Raw genomic sequence first — 17,192 nt, 5'->3', positions numbered from 1 at the left:
TCACAATACAACAGGTCATAATTTAAGAGACAGTTTTTCGAAAACCCTAGCTCTCTCTAAAATATTTCGGCCGCCCCCCCTCCCTTCTCTGCGTGAGAAATTCCGGTCTGTGATTTTGAATTGCAGTCTGGAATAGCGAATCAAATTCGTTTATTCTCTTAGTAGAAAACTTCTGATAGATTTTCTAGTGCAATCTTCAGAGGGATTAAACCTCCATTCGTGGACCTGATTGAAGGACAGAATATTCATCAGTTCCAGGGAGATACAAGAAGCGCAGAGAAATCTGTGTGGTGTCCAATAATCTCGCTTCGAGATTGAAGGTAAAATTTAATAATAGTTATTTAATTTTACACACACTTATAATTTAATCGTTAAACGGTTGATACCCACACTATGAAATTGTTCCATAATAAAATTTTTTAAACTTCCGCTGCACCGGGTATCAATCGTGATTGATCTGAACGCCAGTTTTTTCCAACAGAACTTGGGAGTTGAATCGATTCAGAATTGAAGAACGGTATAGTATTGAACTTCTTGAGATGGCTCGACTGGTTTTGATTCGATATTGATTGAGTTTCTTTGCTTCGATTGTTTTGATTCGATTGATTATTTATTAGAATTCGTTGTTAATTTCAGATTGAATCCTCGACGAACTTGAAAGGTAAAAAGACGACGATTGAATGAACGGGACGATTAACTCGAATTTGAATTAATTCGAGTGCCCAAAAGAAATCACATACTCGTATGCTTTTCGAATTATTTGATTTTAAATGGAATGAGTTTAGTTTCATTTGCATACATCTTGAGCCAAAGATTCGATTCGTTTTGAATTTAGACGATTTAGGGAGCTATATTGAAGTGGCTTTGGATTTCGAGTTTTTCCAATTGCTAGAATGCTTCTTATAGTTGCTCTGAAGTCTAGGGGTCTGAGTTGAGCGACATCCACCCCGAATGGGTGTGTCGGTGAGTTGTTCGTGAAACCTTGACCCTGGGATCCCAACCGAGTACCGATTGATATTCGATTATCCGATTAGATAATCCCGAGTTTTGAAGTCATGCATTGCATTTTAATGCATTTCGAGTTGATAGCTGATATGCTATTTTGAATTAATTGACTCATTGTTTTATATAGCATGAATTGTTATATTATTTGAAATTGCTTTATTTGTCCCTTTTACTTAGAAATTATATTTCTAACCGGTTTATCCGGCTATTGTCTTTGTTTGTATGTGTACTTGGCAACAGGAGGATCAGGAGCTGGACCGAGTCGTCTTGGTTAGCTCGGGGTGAGATTGATAGAAGTGAGACTCCGCGTCATAAGGTCGAGTTCGTTGAACTTGTATCAGTTTTGTTGAGTCTTTTGAACTCTATTCTAGAACTCGACTTTTGGTTGTAATTGTTGGGCAGAGCTTAGAACCCATTGTATGTTCTAAATATGGATTTGTATTTTATTTGAGTCTTGGAATTTTTAGAATTGCTTTTGTTGATTTCCCAGGCTCTCCCTCCCTCTCTGTCCATTTTGCCTGCGCGCGGGCGAGGGATCACCTCGCGCGCGCGCGAGGAGCCTGGAGAGGCTCGGGAGTTTTTGTCCGCGCGCGCGTGAGATTTCCTCTCGCGCGGGCGCGAGCATTTCCGCTAGCCTCTGCTCGCGTAACCTGCGCGCGCGCGAGGTGATGACCTCGCGCGGGCGCGAGGCTCTCTTTTAAAAAAAAAAATAATTTTGATTCGATTTTACGCGGCTCTTCGTGTTCGATTTTGTGTAATTATTCGAGAATAGAAGATTAGAAACGAGGTCTCACACCAGCCATCTTCCCAAACTTACTAACACAATCCAAGATGATTTTTACACTTGGGGCATCACCCTTTGACAAAATCAGCAAATCGTCAGCATACACCAAGTGTGTGATGTTAAAGTGATCACAACTAGGGTGGAACTGGAAATCTGCCAGCGTAGATGTAGTGACCCTTACCCGGATCACCTACTAAACAGAACTTAGGCATGCAATTAACTTAATTAAATAGATATCAAAATAAACTGCGGAAACCATAAACAATATAAAATCCCAAGTAAAGGAATCTGTAATTTATCCAATAATATACAGCCAAATCGAAATAGCTGTATCAACCCAAACAACAGAATAAAACCTAAGAGAAGCTCCAGCTGGCCAACCACTGACTAGCCCCTCCTGGATCCACCCTCCTCGTCCAATCGCAAACCTGCCCCATGGAATAGGGTGTCCAGAAAATACAGAGTACGAGACGTGAGCATAAAACGCTCAGCACGAGAGTATGAGTATACATGCATGCAAAGTGAACTCCCTATAGACTCGAGGTCAATGATCAGATAACAGAGACAGACCGGGCCCTGGTATGTAGCATGATGTGCCGTCGCTTCAGGAGGTGGCTCCCATACCGAGATAACCGTGGATACGCCGGACCCAAATCGATGGAAGTCCATCCACTAACAGGATAGGGTACAACCCTACTAACAGACATCTCGAAAGAGATACAGCAAGATGCAAATGAATGCAACATAATATCATGGCATATAAATCATGCAGTCACATAATACATGCATACTCAGTCGGGATATCTCGAACAGTACTTTCGTACCTCAAAACAGTGCAAGCTCTACCAACTCTAGGTCCACGCCTATAGTCTGCTCTACACTGCCAAATGATACTACTATCATTAAAGTGCTCTAAAATCCTTAACTAAGCTATTGCATACTCCTAAATATATATAGGAAGCAAAAGCTATACCTTCGTCCGTCGTTAGCTCTTTGATGTCGATGCCTCCAGAACTTGGGCACAACTCCGCTACGACTACCGAACGCCTTGCCAACCTCCGGACCAAGCCTAAGAAGACTAGAACAGATCCAAAAGGACTAGAATGGAAAGGAAATCTCAGAATTGGCAAATGAAAGTGAAGCCTCGGCCTTCTATTTATAGACAACGATCGGAACTTCCGATCCTTGATCGAAACTTCCGAACCTCGATCGGAACGTCCGATCCTGCCATCGGAGCTTCCGAAAATCCTGATCTGCCACGTGTCAAAATATCACTGGTTGACTTCGGATAGGGGTGATCGGAGCTTCCGGTCCTGATCGGAGCTTCCGATCATGCCACACGTCATGCTTGACATAATATCGATCGGAGCTTCCGATCCTGTTTGGAGCTTCCGATCCTGGTCGGGGCTTCCGAACTCTACCCAAGTAATTATGATTAATTCCTTAATTACTGATTTTGGTTACATGCTACTACATTCTCCCCCACTTAAGATATTTTGTCCTCGAAATCAGATCTTAAGTACCGAATGCAAATATAGAAATCAGAAACATTTTTTATTCAAATCAAACATTTATAGAGTTGCAACTGAATACAACTAAAAAGAATGAAATCAAAACAACTCAGGATGGTCTTTACGCATCCTATCCTCAAGCTCCCAAGTAGCTTCCTCAGTGCCTCGGCACTGCCACTGAACTAAAACCAAAGGAATGACTTTGTTCCGTAAAACCTTATCCTTATAATCCAGGATACGAAGAGGTTTCTCAACATAAGTCAAATCCTTGTCTACCTGAACCTCAGACCGCTGCAGAATATGAGATTCATCCGCCACATACCGTCGCAACAGAGATACGTGGAACACATCGTGAATACTGGATAGGTGCGGTGGTAAAGCTAGTCGATAAGCCAAATCGCCAATGCTCTCCAAGATCTCAAACGGACCGATAAATCTGGGAGACAACTTGCCCTTAAGGCCAAATCTGAGAATCTTGCGGAAAGGTGACACTCTCAGAAACACTTTCTCCCCGACCTCGAACTGCAAGGGCCTACGCTTGATATTAGCATAACTGGCTTGACGATCCTGTGCAGTCTTAATCCGTTTCTTGATTTGATCAGCAATATCTATCGCCTGCTGGATAAACTCCAGTCCCTCAGCCTGTCTCTCCCCCACTTCTTCCCAGAAGAGTGGAGTACGACAACGTCGCCCATACAACGCCTCAAAAGGTGCCATCCCAATACTAGTGTGATAGCTGTTGTTGTAAGCGAACTCGATCAACGGCAAATGATCCTGCCAGGCTGAACCAAAATCCATGACGCACGCTCTAAGCATATCCTCTAACGTACGGATAGTGCGCTCTGACTGACCATCAGTCTTCGGATGATAGGCTGTACTCAGACTGAGAGTAGTACCCATCGCACGCTGAACACTCCCCCAGAATCTAGAAGTAAACCTGGGGTCCCGATCGCTGACAATGCTCACAGGCACTCCATGAAATCGAACGATCTCCTGAATGTACATCCGTGCCATGCGATCCACAAAGTACTCTCGGCTATAGGCAATGAAATGCGCTGACTTAGTGAGTCGGTCCACCACAGTTCCTCGGGGATAACGGCAAATGGGTCACAAAGTCCATTGTGATAAACTCCCATTTCCATTCAGGAATAGGCAGACTGTGAAGCAATCCTCCAGGTCGTCGGTGCTCTGCCTTGACCTGTTGACACACCAAACATCTCGAAACAAACTGATAAACACTGCGTTTCATTCCCTTCCACCAGAAATGAGTACGTAGATCCTTGTACATCTTGTTGCTCCCAAAATGAATACTCAACTTAGTGCGATGTGCCTGAGACAAAATCTCCTCTCGCAACTCTTCATCCTGCGGAATCACAAGTCTACCAGACAAACACAGAAAGCCATCTGACTGATAATGAAATCCAGACGAGCTACCTTCGTTAGCTAGACGAGCTAAACGCTGGGTCTTCAAATCAGACATCTGAGCAACTCGGATCTGCGAATACAAGGCTGGCTCAGATAATATCGCAAACATCTGGATACTCTGCATACCTTTCTTATGCTTGAAGGTATAACCTGAAGTACAACAGTCACTGATCGCACTAGACATCGAACAAGTCTGAAGTGCGGATAGTCGCACCTTGCGACTCAAAGCATCAGCGGTGAGATTAGCAGCTCTCGGATGGTACTTAATCTCGCAATCATAGTCCTTAAGCAAGTCCATCCAACGTCTCTGCCTCATGTTCAACTCCGCCTGAGTGAACAAATACTTGAGACTCTTATGGTCGGTGAAGATCTCAAATTTCTCGCCATACAGATAATGACGCCAGATCTTCAAAGTGAACACAATGGCTGCCAATTCCAAATCATGGACTGGGTAGTTGTCCTCGTGAAGCTTCAGCAGTCTAGAAGCGTATGCAATCACATGCCCATTCTGAGTCAGGACACAACCTAACCCCTGAAGAGAAGCATCCGTGTATACCACATACCCTCCAGATCCGGACGGTAATGCCAACACCGGCGCAGAAGTTAACCGCCGTCGAAGATCACGGAAATTCTCCTCACACTCGGAGGACCACTCGAAATCCACACCCTTGCGGGTAAGCTGCGTCAATGGTCGAGCTAACTGAGAGAAGTTCAGAATGAAGCGATGATAATACCCTGCTAGACCCAGAAAACTACGGATCTCAGCAACTGTCGTCGGGCGTGACCAATTAAGTACCGCTTCAATCTTGCTTGGATCAACATAAATCCCTTCCCTGGATATGATATGGCCAAGAAAGACCACTCTATCCATCCAAAACTCACACTTGCTCATCTTGGTGTACAACTGCTTATCTCGAAGAGTCTGTAGTACTAACCGCAAGTGAGAAACATGTTCTTCCGTATTACGCGAATACACCAAGATGTCGTCAATAAAGACCACGACAAACTTGTCCAAATACTCCCTGAAGACACGGTTCATCAGATCCATGAATATAGCCGGTGCATTAATCAAACCAAATGGCATCACTAGGAACTCGTAATGCCCATAGCGAGTACGGAATGCAGTTTTGGCTACGTCCTGATCACGGACTCTCAACTGATGATACCCAGATCTCAAGTCAATCTTCGAGTAAGCTGATGTGCCCTGCAGCTGGTCAAACAAGTCATCAATACGAGGCAACGGATTCTTGTTCATCACAGTGACTCGATTCAGCTGCCGATAGTCAATGCACAGCCGTATCGACCCATCCTTCTTCTTCACGAAGAGAACAGGAGCTCCCCAAGGAGATACACTAGGACGAATGTACCCCTTGTCCAAAAGATCCTGTAGCTGATTCTTCAACTCACGCATCTCTGACGGAGCCAGACGATACGGTGCTCTAGAAATAGGTGAAGTACCCGGCATCAACTCTATGCCAAACTCGACTTCCCTAGCAGGAGGAAAACCCGGAATCTCATCAGGAAATACATCTGGAAATTCATCCACAACAGGAATGCTCTCTATCCCAATGCTCTCAGCGGACAAATCTACTGCATAGATAAGGTAGCCTTCCCCGCCAGACTCTAAAGCTCGACAGGCTCTCAAAGCTGATACCAAAGGCATCGGGGGTCGCGCTCCCTCACCATAGAAAAACCAGCTCTCACTCCCCTCCGGATGAAAGCGTACTAATCTCTGATAGCAGTCCACTGAAGCTCGATAGGTATTCAACATATCAATTCCCAAAATGCAATCAAAGTCGTCCATCGCCAAGACCATGAGATTCTCTAACAGAATGTTCCCTTCGAACTTTAAAGGGCAACCCATCACTAGACGCTTAGCCAAAGCAGATTGGCCCGTCGGAGTAGAGACAGACATTACTACGTCTAGTGCAATGCATGGCAACTTATGCCTCTTAAAAAAACGTGCAAAAATAAAGGAATGAGATGCACCAGTGTCAATAAGTACAAGAGCAGGTATACCATAAAGCAGAAATGTACCTGCGATGACTTTCTCATTCTCCTCCACTGCCTGATCATGTCTCAGGACAAACACCTGGCCAGAAGCTCGTGGCCTCAAATGAGAACTCCCAGCAGACTGTCCCTGCAACCTCTGCTGAACGGTGGCCTGAGAACCCGATCCTGAACCAGAACTAGAACCGCCTCCCCCAGACAGTGGACAATCCCTCCGGATATGACCAGTCTCTCCACAACGGAAACAAGCTCCAGAAGCTCTGCGGCACTTGTCGGATGGATGGTTCTTCCCACAGTTATCACACTTGTCCTTCTTACCGAAACGGACAACACCTCCAGAACCAGAGGAAGAAGAAGATCCAGACTTCTTGAAAGTTTGGGCACGGGGACCCAAAGAACTAGCAGGCCTCGACTGAGGGAAAGACCTGTTCCGCCAAATGCTGTCCTCCGCCTGGTGACAATGGCTCACCAAACCCTCGTAGGACATGTCGTCGCCAACCGCCACACGGTCATGGATCTCAGGGTTAAGGCCCTGAAGGAACAGATTATACTTCATCTCTGAGCTAGCAGCAATCTCGGGGCAATAGGATAGCAGATCAAAGAACCTCTGCTGATACTCATCGATAGACATGGCTCCCTGTCGCAGACTCAATAGCTCGTCTGCCTTCGACTGACGGAGTGCCGGAGGAAAATACCGCTTTTGGAAAGCTGTGCGGAACTCGGCCCAGGTGGCCACTCCTCTCACCGCAACAAAAGGTGCAGAAGTAAACCTCCACCACCTGCGCGCACGCCCATCCAGAAGATATCCAAGGGTCTCCACCTTCTGCTCCTCGGTGCATTGGAAAGTCTGAAAAGTCGTCTCCATGCGGTCTAACCAGTTCTCCGCATCCTCCAGAGACTCACCTCCAACTAAGGGCTTAGGACTCATAGCTAAGAATCGACGCACAGTGAAACGCTCGTCGTCATGATGATGATGACGCCGTTCTTGACGAGGCTCCCGGTCGGCATCACCCCAACGCCCATCAACACTGCCATGAGAACTCCGGTCATCACGATTTTCCATCTACAAAAATATCTCATGATGAGACTAAATCCCAAGAATTCTTTTGCATGCTCTGATACCATAAATGTAGTGACCCTTACCTGGATCACCTACTAAACAGAACTTAGGCATGCAATTAACTTAATTAAATAGATATCAGAATAAACTGCGGAAATTATAAACAATATACAATCCCAAGTAAAGGAATCTGTAATTTATCCAATAATATACAACGAAATCGAAATAGCTGTATCAACCCAAACAACAGAATAAAACCTAAGCGAAGCTCCAGCTGGCCAACCACTGACTAGCCCCTCCTGGATCCACCCTCCTCATCCAATCGCAAACCTGCCCCATGGAATAGGGTGTCCAGAAAATACAGAGTACGAGACGTGAGCATAAAAGGCTTAGCACGAGAGTATGAGTATACATGCATGCAAAGTGAACTCCCTATAGACTCAAGGTCAAGGATCAGATAACAGAGACAGACCGGGCCCTGGTATGTAGCACGCTGTGCCGTCGCTTCAGGAGGTGGCTCCCATACCAAGATAACCGTGGATACGCCGAACCCAAATCGATGGAAGTCCATCCACTAACAGGATAGGGTACAACCCTACTAACAGACATCTCGAAAGAGATACAACAAGATGCAAATGAATGCAGCATAAAATCATGGCATATAAATCATGCAGTCACATAATACATGCATACTCAGTCAGGATATCTCGAACAGTACTTTCGTACCTCAAAACAGTGCAAGTTCTACCAACTCTAGGTCCACGCCTATAGTCTGCTATACACTGCCAAATGATACTACTATCATTAAAGTGCTCTAAAAGCCTTAACTAAGCTATTGCATACTCCTAAATATTTATAGGAAGCAAAAGCTATACCTTCGTCCGTCGTTAGCCCTTTGATGTCGATGCCTCCAGAACTTGGGCACAACTCTGCTACGACTACCGAACGCCTCGCCGACCTCCGGACCAAGCCTAAGAAGACTAGAACAGCTCCAAAAGGACTAGAATGGAAAGGAAATCTCAAAATTGGCAAATGAAAGTGAAGCCTCGGCCTTCTATTTATAGACAACGATCGGAACTTCCGATCCTTGATCGGAACTTCCGAACCTCGATCGGAATGTCCGATCCTGCCATCGGAGCTTCCAAAGATCCTGATCTGCCACGTGTCAAAATATCACTGGTTGACTTCGGATAGGGGTTATCGGAGCTTCCGGTCCTGATCGGAGCTTCCGATCTTGCCACACGTCATGCCTGACGTAATATCGATCGGAGCTTCCGATCCTGTTCGGAGCTTCCGATCCTAGTCGGGGCTTCCGAACTCTACCCAAGTAATTATGATTAATTCCTTAATTACTGATTTTGGTTATGGGCTACTACAGTAGAGGCATGGAGAAGGGATCTGGAGAGCATTTCCATGCACAACACAAAGAGGAATGGAGACAAAGGATCCCATTGGCGAAGACCTCTGGCCCCTTTGAAGAATCCAAACAATTGTCCACCTAATGAAATGGAGTAGGAGGTAGAGCTCACGCACTCCATAATCCAATCAATAAACCGAAGGGGAAAATTGAGGAAGCGTAGAGTATCCTGTAGAAATTCCCAGTGAACCGTATAACTACAAGAAATTTGGGATTTAACAACACCCAATAGACAACGGGTTTTCGAAAAACCGTTGTCTTTTTCCATTCAACAACGAGTTTATTAAAAACCGTTGTTGTTGTCCGTTTTTTGTTGAAAAAGACAACGGTCTTTTAAATAACCGTTGTCTTATATATGTCTAAGACAACGGTTTTTGTAAACCGTTGTCTATGAGCGGGTTTTATTTGGGCTACGACAATAGTTTTAATTAACTGCTGTCGTATTATCAAAAAACCCGCTCATAGACAACGGTTTTTCAAAAACCGTTGTCTTCGATTTTTTTTTTTAAAAAAAATAAATATTGACTACCTTTTTTTTTTTACCAACTTTTATTAAACTTACCTCGACTCCGTGTTTTCCCAGTCATTTCGTCACTTTCATCGCCCTCACCTTGCAATGACCACAATTTTTCCGTCTTTTACCGGAATTCCAAATTTCTTGAGGGGTTTTGTTCCTAACATCTTAAGCTTCGATTTAAGCCATAAATCATAATTTTTGAGCAAGAAATCGAGCCCGAGTTTTTTCCTGGGCTTAACCCGTTTTCGCCTCTCCACCCAAAGACTCACTTGCTCTCCAGCATTTCGAAGACTGAAGAAAAAGGCTACAGTGTATAAAGTGATTTTCCCATTGATGAGTGGTTGGATCTAGCAACCCGCCCCATTTCAACCACACAGTCGGAGTTTAATCCGATTCGGGACTAAGTGGAAACGGCTGGATCTCTTTGGGTCAAACGTCGGGGATCTGCAAATGGATGTGTTGCAGGAGTCAGGATGGGAGGAACTCCAAAAAGAGGCTCGGAGAATTGAAAGCTATCTCGATGTAAAACTCTCCTCGTATGCGAAGCTCGGTGCTCGCTTCACCCAGGGAGGTATGCTGTTAATTTTTCATCCTCGTACTTGGATTGTCGTATAATCTCTGTGACATTAATTTACGTGAAATTTCATGGTTTTCGTGGTGAAGAGACTTGCGTGAAGGTGATTTGAAAAAATATGGAGCCTGGAACTTACTATTGATAGATCAAGCGTAACGGGCCTTGGTGCTTATTAGTTGCAAGGTGAAATTTTGAATGTTTTCTCATTGTCACAATCTTGAATCCTCCCTGGGGCTGGGGCTACGAGAAATGCAGAATCCGAGCCACACACGATGTAGCAAGGGCAAATTGGCCCCTGTTTAGAAATTCTTTGGTCTCGAAGTAAAATGCGCTATTCGATTTGCGATTTCCGATAGTTTTTTCTTGGATTTCAGGTTGATTTACTTCATTTCGAGCTTAGTAGGGAATTCGAGGTAGCATAACAATAAGTTCACAGGTAATTTAACAGGATTCGTGGTGCAGTGCCTTTAGAAACTCCCTGCTACTAATAATAAATTCACCTACAACTACGATAGTCGCACCATAAATTATCTCGTCGAGGATGGACTCAGTAAGCTTCCGAGTGTCTGATCTATTTGCTCTTTTATTTGTTTTGTTTTCTAACGTTAATGTTTGATTTTGGTTCTTTCTTTGCTTAGTGTTTAAGATTAATTGATTGTTTTGGGTATTTTACTAATAATAGGTTGTGTATTCTTTGTAAGTTTGTGTTCTGGAGCTCAAGAGAAGGAAAGGGTCTTCAATAAGCAAAACTAACAATCCAGTTTGGAGTGTTATTTTGTTATCTTTTTTTAATATTTATCCTTTCTCACGAAATTCTTTTGGAAGATGTATGTTTTTTATGGACATCTTATGTTCATGTTGTTTTGTTGGAAAACTTTCAATTTAAACATTAGATCTGTGATGAAGTGCCTATATTTTGAACTAATCCAACAAGAGTTATGGAATTCTATTTAACTGACATGCTTCATAATTTTTGCTTCCATGTGTATAGTTAAAAATATGCGGTGTAACCGAGAACCCGAGCTTGTTATAAGTTAAATATGTCTTGGGATGGAGACATAAACTCTTTTGATTTCTCTGTTATTTCTTGTTGTTTAATCTTTGGTTGGGCCTTTTTCTCTTGATTTTCATATAGAAGTTTGGATGGAGATTTGACAGACTATGGATTTGTGCAGTTTTGTTTAGATGGTTTGAAATGATAGGGCAATTGGAGCAGTTAAGGCTTGCTGCCTCTTGGTAGAAGAACAATGTTTATTCTCGGGTTCACCTTGTCTATGAAGAAGTTAACACATTATCAGTTTTTCTAGCTTAATCTGGTTGTCAGATTTTGTTTACATTATTCCAGCTCTTCTGAATATGAGTGAGAGAATTATGTCTTTCCATCTCTTGAGTTGTTGATCCTAGTGTGCTCTTCCTCCTTTTTTTGTTCAATTGTATTTAGGCTTATGTTGCTGCTTGATGTGTAAATGAACATGCTTGCGAATTGGAACTTGTTGAATAAATTCCCTCTAGGAATCAAGATCGCCATCAAGAATTCCGGCCTCTAGTTCTGCCTCTTAACCGGTGATGCCATCTATAATTGAGTTCCACACTATGTTTCAACTAACCTTATGTTTCGTTTGAGTCTCCAATATCCAGAAAGCTACTGATTTTTTGCTTGGGTTTTTGGTTTTTGCAAGTTTAAACTTGATTGTGCCACACACAAATCATTAACATTTGTAAATATTAGTAGTTTTTTAGTTTATAAAGAACGATTTTACATCTATACATTTATCTTAAGATTGGTTCTTTTGGTAATTATATCAACTTAATTTCCACCATTGAACCAGTGTTGGTTTTTGCAGTGATTCTTGCTTGTCATCCTAATTCCCCTGATCCGGTGAGTTCTTTTCGTTTTAAAAAAATATTATAAATTATTGCCATATTATATATATATATATATATATATATATATATATATTTTTGTTCCCCTGCACACCACTGTGCAGGGATTTTGTGTGCACCCTGTGATGTTCGCGTGAACATCTGAGATGTTCTCGCGAACATCTGATTTTTTTTTAGATGTTCGCGCGAACATCCTGCGGTGCACACAAAATCCCTGCACACTGGTGTGCAGTGGATCATAACTGTATATATATATATATGATAATGATAATAAGAATAAGAATAAATTAAAATAAAATAAAAGATTTAAGTTTTTAAACCTTTTTCCACCTCCATGGATAATTTTTTTAGTCAATTAAAGTCTGTAGCACTATGCTGTCATCTTAACCGACCTCACCGCATTAAACTTATCCTATTTTATCTAAGAAACCGTGAACACATTTTATTATATAAGGCTAAGCATGCATCTGATTGGTCCAACTCTTTTTTCATATAATAACAATATATTTCGACATAATTCTATGCCTATGGTACAACAAAGTTTATATGAAACATTGGTTATTATAAAATCGGCATTATATCGATCATAATTATTTGTGGCCTTATTTATTTATTTGTTTATTTTTTACCTTGCTTTTCAAAAATATATTTAACAAATATTCAAAATATGATTAAATAACTTTACTTACGATCACTATCTGTACAAATAAATAATTTTTTATGTAATTAAACGATGAAGTTAATGTTGGTTTATTTCTTGGGATTAGACTGATAAGTTATTTAGTGGTAATTATCTCTTGAATCTGCCTTCCCTTCATCCCTTGCTGGTTAATTGTCAATTAGTGATAATTGTCGTTACATTTACTTAAGGCTGCATATGGTACACTTTTTGAAGTTTAGAATCGTTCTACATTTTACTTTCCTTATCGGAAAATTCCATTGGCCAAATGGTTAGTTTCTCAGCAGCGGATGTTCCAGAATGACCTCAAATATATCAATGATTGTCTCGATGATTTGATAAAAAATGAAAAAGAGACAAGATAGGTGAGACAATTTACAGCTGAATTTCCATGGTAATATATAAATAGCTATCTTTGTTTGGAGAATTGTAAATTTCTGGGTTTACTAAGCAAAGAATGAGTTGTTGTTGTTGGTTGCTCACCCATGCCTTCCTGTCTCGGGTTATGGTCAAACTTATATTCAAGATTGTTAATACAACTGAGAAAAGATTGTTATAATGCGTTCCTATCTTAGAGTTGCTGAGTTTTTTTATTTTCCTGTTTCCCCATGAAAAGTGAGAGACATTAGTCTAAGTTTGATTATCCATGTTTACATTGGAATAAGTTTGTGTTGGCTATAATTTTGTAAGGACCGTATTTTCTTATAAGCTAAATGTCAGTTTTGGCTCACGGAGCTCTTGATTTGGCAACTATTTTACAGAGATTCAGGAATATTGATTCGGATTTGCCAACGAAGGTTTCCAGAGAAGCATGAAGCAATTTTTGAAACACATCAAAAGAAGGAAGCAGAGTCCCCAGATGATGAGGCCACACGCGGCGACAGTGGTGGCACAACCTTGGAAGTACCCGACAAGCCATGGAGTGGAATCCAAGCTTGGGGGGATCTTGAAGACCTCGTCTGCCGGAGAACTTGGAATCCATGGAGGACAAGAAGTTTCAAGTTCAGGAAGAGTTGGAAAAGGTTCCAAAAAATTTAAATGATTGAACTGTAGAATGTTGTAAATATTGTTTTCAAATATTGAAAAATTATGTATTAAATTTTATTTTTGAATTTTATATTTTAAATGATTTATAATACTGAAAATTTGTGTATTTAATTTTTTTTTTGTTTTTTATCCGAAAAAAGACAACGGTTTTTATTTGTTGTAAAAGTGTTGTTTATTTCACTCAAAGACATCGGTTTAAAAATGTTGCAAAACTGTTGTCTATGTCACTCAAAGACAATGGTTTAAAGTTGTTGTCAAACTGTTGTCAAATGCGCAAAAACACAACGGTGAAAAACTGTTGCAAAACCGTTGTCGTAGACCAAAAGACAACGGTTTTTCACCGTTGTCTATGAGCCCCACTTTTAACAACATTGCTTTTAACAACAGTTTTTAGGGGCCTACGACAACGGTTTTTTGCCGTTGTTGATGAGCAATTTTCTTGTAGTGGTATCATAGGCTTTTTGGAGGTCTATCTTTAAGATGCAACGGGGAGAACCTCTCTTTCTAGCATAATGCTTCAGCATTTCTTGGGCCATGTGAATGTTTTCCACAATTGACCTACCTGGAACAAATGCTGCTTGAGCTTGACTAATCAAAGGCTCAATCACATCCACTAATATATTAGTCAAGATCTTGGCAATGATTTTATAGAACACTGTACAGCACGATATTGGCCTGAATTCATTGACTGTAGTGGCATGGTCTGACTTTGGCACCAGCGCAATGGAAGCGTGGTTCCACTGTTTGAGTATTTTACCACTCCTAAAGAATTCTAAGACAGCCGCAATAACATCACCGTCAACAATGGACCAAGCCTTCTTAAAGAAAGCAGCCCCGAAACCATCTGGGCCAGGAGCTTTGTCATCCTCAATGTTGAACAGAGCACTCTTGACTTCCTCCACACTCACATCCCTAATTAATCCCTCCCAGCTGGCCTCCTCCACCTTCGGACCAGGCGCAACAAGGGAAGTATCCAGGGTATCTCTCTCCAAACTCGAACCCAACAAAGCCCGATAGAAATTCACAAATTCATCCGCTATTTCATTTTGATCCATGTATGTGGAACCATCTCTGAGAGTGAGGGCCACAATCTTATTTCTCTTGATGTTTCTTTTTATCATACCATGGAAGAATTTGGAGCATCTGTCACTATGTTTGAGATACTCACATTTGGCCTTTTGAGAGAGAAACAAGCGCTCCGCTTCAAGAAGGAATTCTGCTTTTCTCCTAAGGGCCACAATTGCGTTGTCTATAACTCCAGAGTTAAGGGCATTAGATTGGGCCTCTGCAAGCTCCTCACTCGCACTCTTTGCTCGACTAGAGATATGACTGAAATGATGCTCATTAAGCTGTTTCAGCACTCTTTTCATCCCGTGTAGCTTTTTCTTGAGGAGGAATTGTGTTGTGCCACCCCCACTAAATCACCAGTTGCTCCTGAATAACTGTAGAAAATCCGGGTGGGTAGCCCACATATTGAAGAATTTAAAAGGTGTGGCACGACGAGTGTTATCCCTGAAGATGGAAACCACACAACAATTATGGTCAGAAAAGCAACTTGGTGCCACAAAGTTAGCAAATACATCCAAATTCGATTCACTCCAATGATGATTAACCATAACTCGATCAAGCTTAGAAGAAACAGCCAGGCTAAACCAAGTGTAGTAGCAACCAACATGATTCACATCTGAGAGCTCCAAACGATTGATACAATTTCTCAGATCTGCCATATCTCTCAGGACAATAGGAATGCCACCCATCTTCTCATGAGGGTAACTCACACAGTTAAAGTCCCCTAACAGGATCCAGGGGAGGGAAATATTCTCCCCATGGTTGATCAAAAAATCCCAAAGAGGCCTCCTAGCCACCACCGAATTCCTCCCATAGATGAAAGAAGCTAAAAATACTCTCTGAGAATGAAGACACACAACTGAGACATGAATAACTTGATCAGACATACCAAGAACGTCTAGCCTCACATCCTTACTCTCCCACATGACAAGGATACGTGTAGTGACCAAACCCGGATCCACTAACTAATCAGAGTTATAGTAAAAGCGCACGCAATAAAAGCTTAAAGCGTAAAGAGCGAATAATTAAAATACAACAAATCCAATCGGCAGAATACAACCGACGCTGTCACAAGTATAAATACTGTTATACAACCAAATCGAAGGTTCAGGGTAAATAAATCCCTAACCTCTACAACCTTGGACTCTCCGAAGCTCAATCCTACTGGGAGCCCCCTGAACCGTCCAGCCTCAAACCTGCCCTGCCACAAGGTACACAATACCCAAACACAGGGGCGTGAGCTAGAACGCTCAATACGAAGCAATGATATAAATACAAATATGCGCACATAGATGATTTAAAACTCAAGTGAGAATACTTGCTCATGGCGTCGGGAATATACAGTACCGGCTAGAGAGCTACTCCGCGGGGTACTCGTATATTCCATATCAGGGCTGAGCCAACCCCATCCTGACCCGAATCCAAAACAGGATACAAGTCCCATATGGAAGCTGTCATACCTGACTCGAGTCCAAATGAGATCATCATTCCTTATGGAGACTGTCAATGACTCACATCTCTCCGGATGCAGTCACACGTAAAATCGTGTATGTGCTAAGGCGGTAAAACATGCTAAAACATGATAAAACATATAGCACATACTCATGCAACATATAAGCAAATATATCATGCCGGCTATCTCGGTCAGTACTTACGTACCTCTAACACAGCTGGTCAAACCTAGCTCTGCTGATCTAGACTCCAAGCCTACTAGTCCAGTCTACTAGCTACTACAATGCAAATATCCATGCATCAACAATTAAGCTCTAAAAGCCGTAACTAAGCTATTGCATACTCCTAAATATTTTTAGGAAGCCAAATTATACCTTCGTCCGTCGTTAGCCCGCTGGTGTAGAATCGCCTCAAAACTTAGGCACACCTCCGCTACGACGCCGGGATTGGTAGGCAACTTCCGGATTCCCAATAGGATGCCTAGAACTCCGTAGATCTAAGTAAGAAGGTTCAAAAACCAGAGGAAAGAAGGGAAAATCGTTGCACAAAATGAGGGCTCAGACCCCTTATTTATAGACGACGATCGGAACCTCCGATCCCTGTTCGGAACGTCGGATCACGATCGGAACTTCCGATCTCCCCTTCGGAGCTTCCGATCGCCCGATATTACGTCAGCCATGACATCACCTTGCTGATGTAAGCGATGACGTGTACACTGAGTTCGATCGGAGCTTCCGATCCTGGCACGGAGCTTCCGAT

The 17,192-nt window shown here is 42.3% G+C and overlaps 1 long non-coding RNA gene across 2 annotated transcripts; it reads left to right on the top strand.

Moving 5' to 3' along the window:
• Positions 1-9,816: 9,816 nt before the first annotated feature.
• On the top strand, positions 9,817-13,867 carry LOC140892309 (uncharacterized). 2 transcript variants are annotated; one of them, XR_012152801.1, is made up of 4 exons: positions 9,817-10,300; positions 10,393-11,866; positions 12,148-12,182; positions 13,628-13,867. It is a non-coding gene; the product is annotated as an uncharacterized lncRNA (long non-coding RNA). The 2 variants fall into 2 exon arrangements; XR_012152800.1 differs by having other exon boundaries at positions 10,393-12,182.
• Positions 13,868-17,192: the final 3,325 nt, after the last annotated feature.

The sequence above is a fragment of the Henckelia pumila genome, chromosome 3, assembly GCF_033568475.1.
Source record: "Henckelia pumila isolate YLH828 chromosome 3, ASM3356847v2, whole genome shotgun sequence".
NCBI classification, from domain to species: Eukaryota; Viridiplantae; Streptophyta; class Magnoliopsida; order Lamiales; family Gesneriaceae; genus Henckelia; species Henckelia pumila.
The sequence above is the reverse complement of the archived record's forward strand: the minus strand, read 5'-3'. Positions and strand labels throughout refer to the sequence as shown.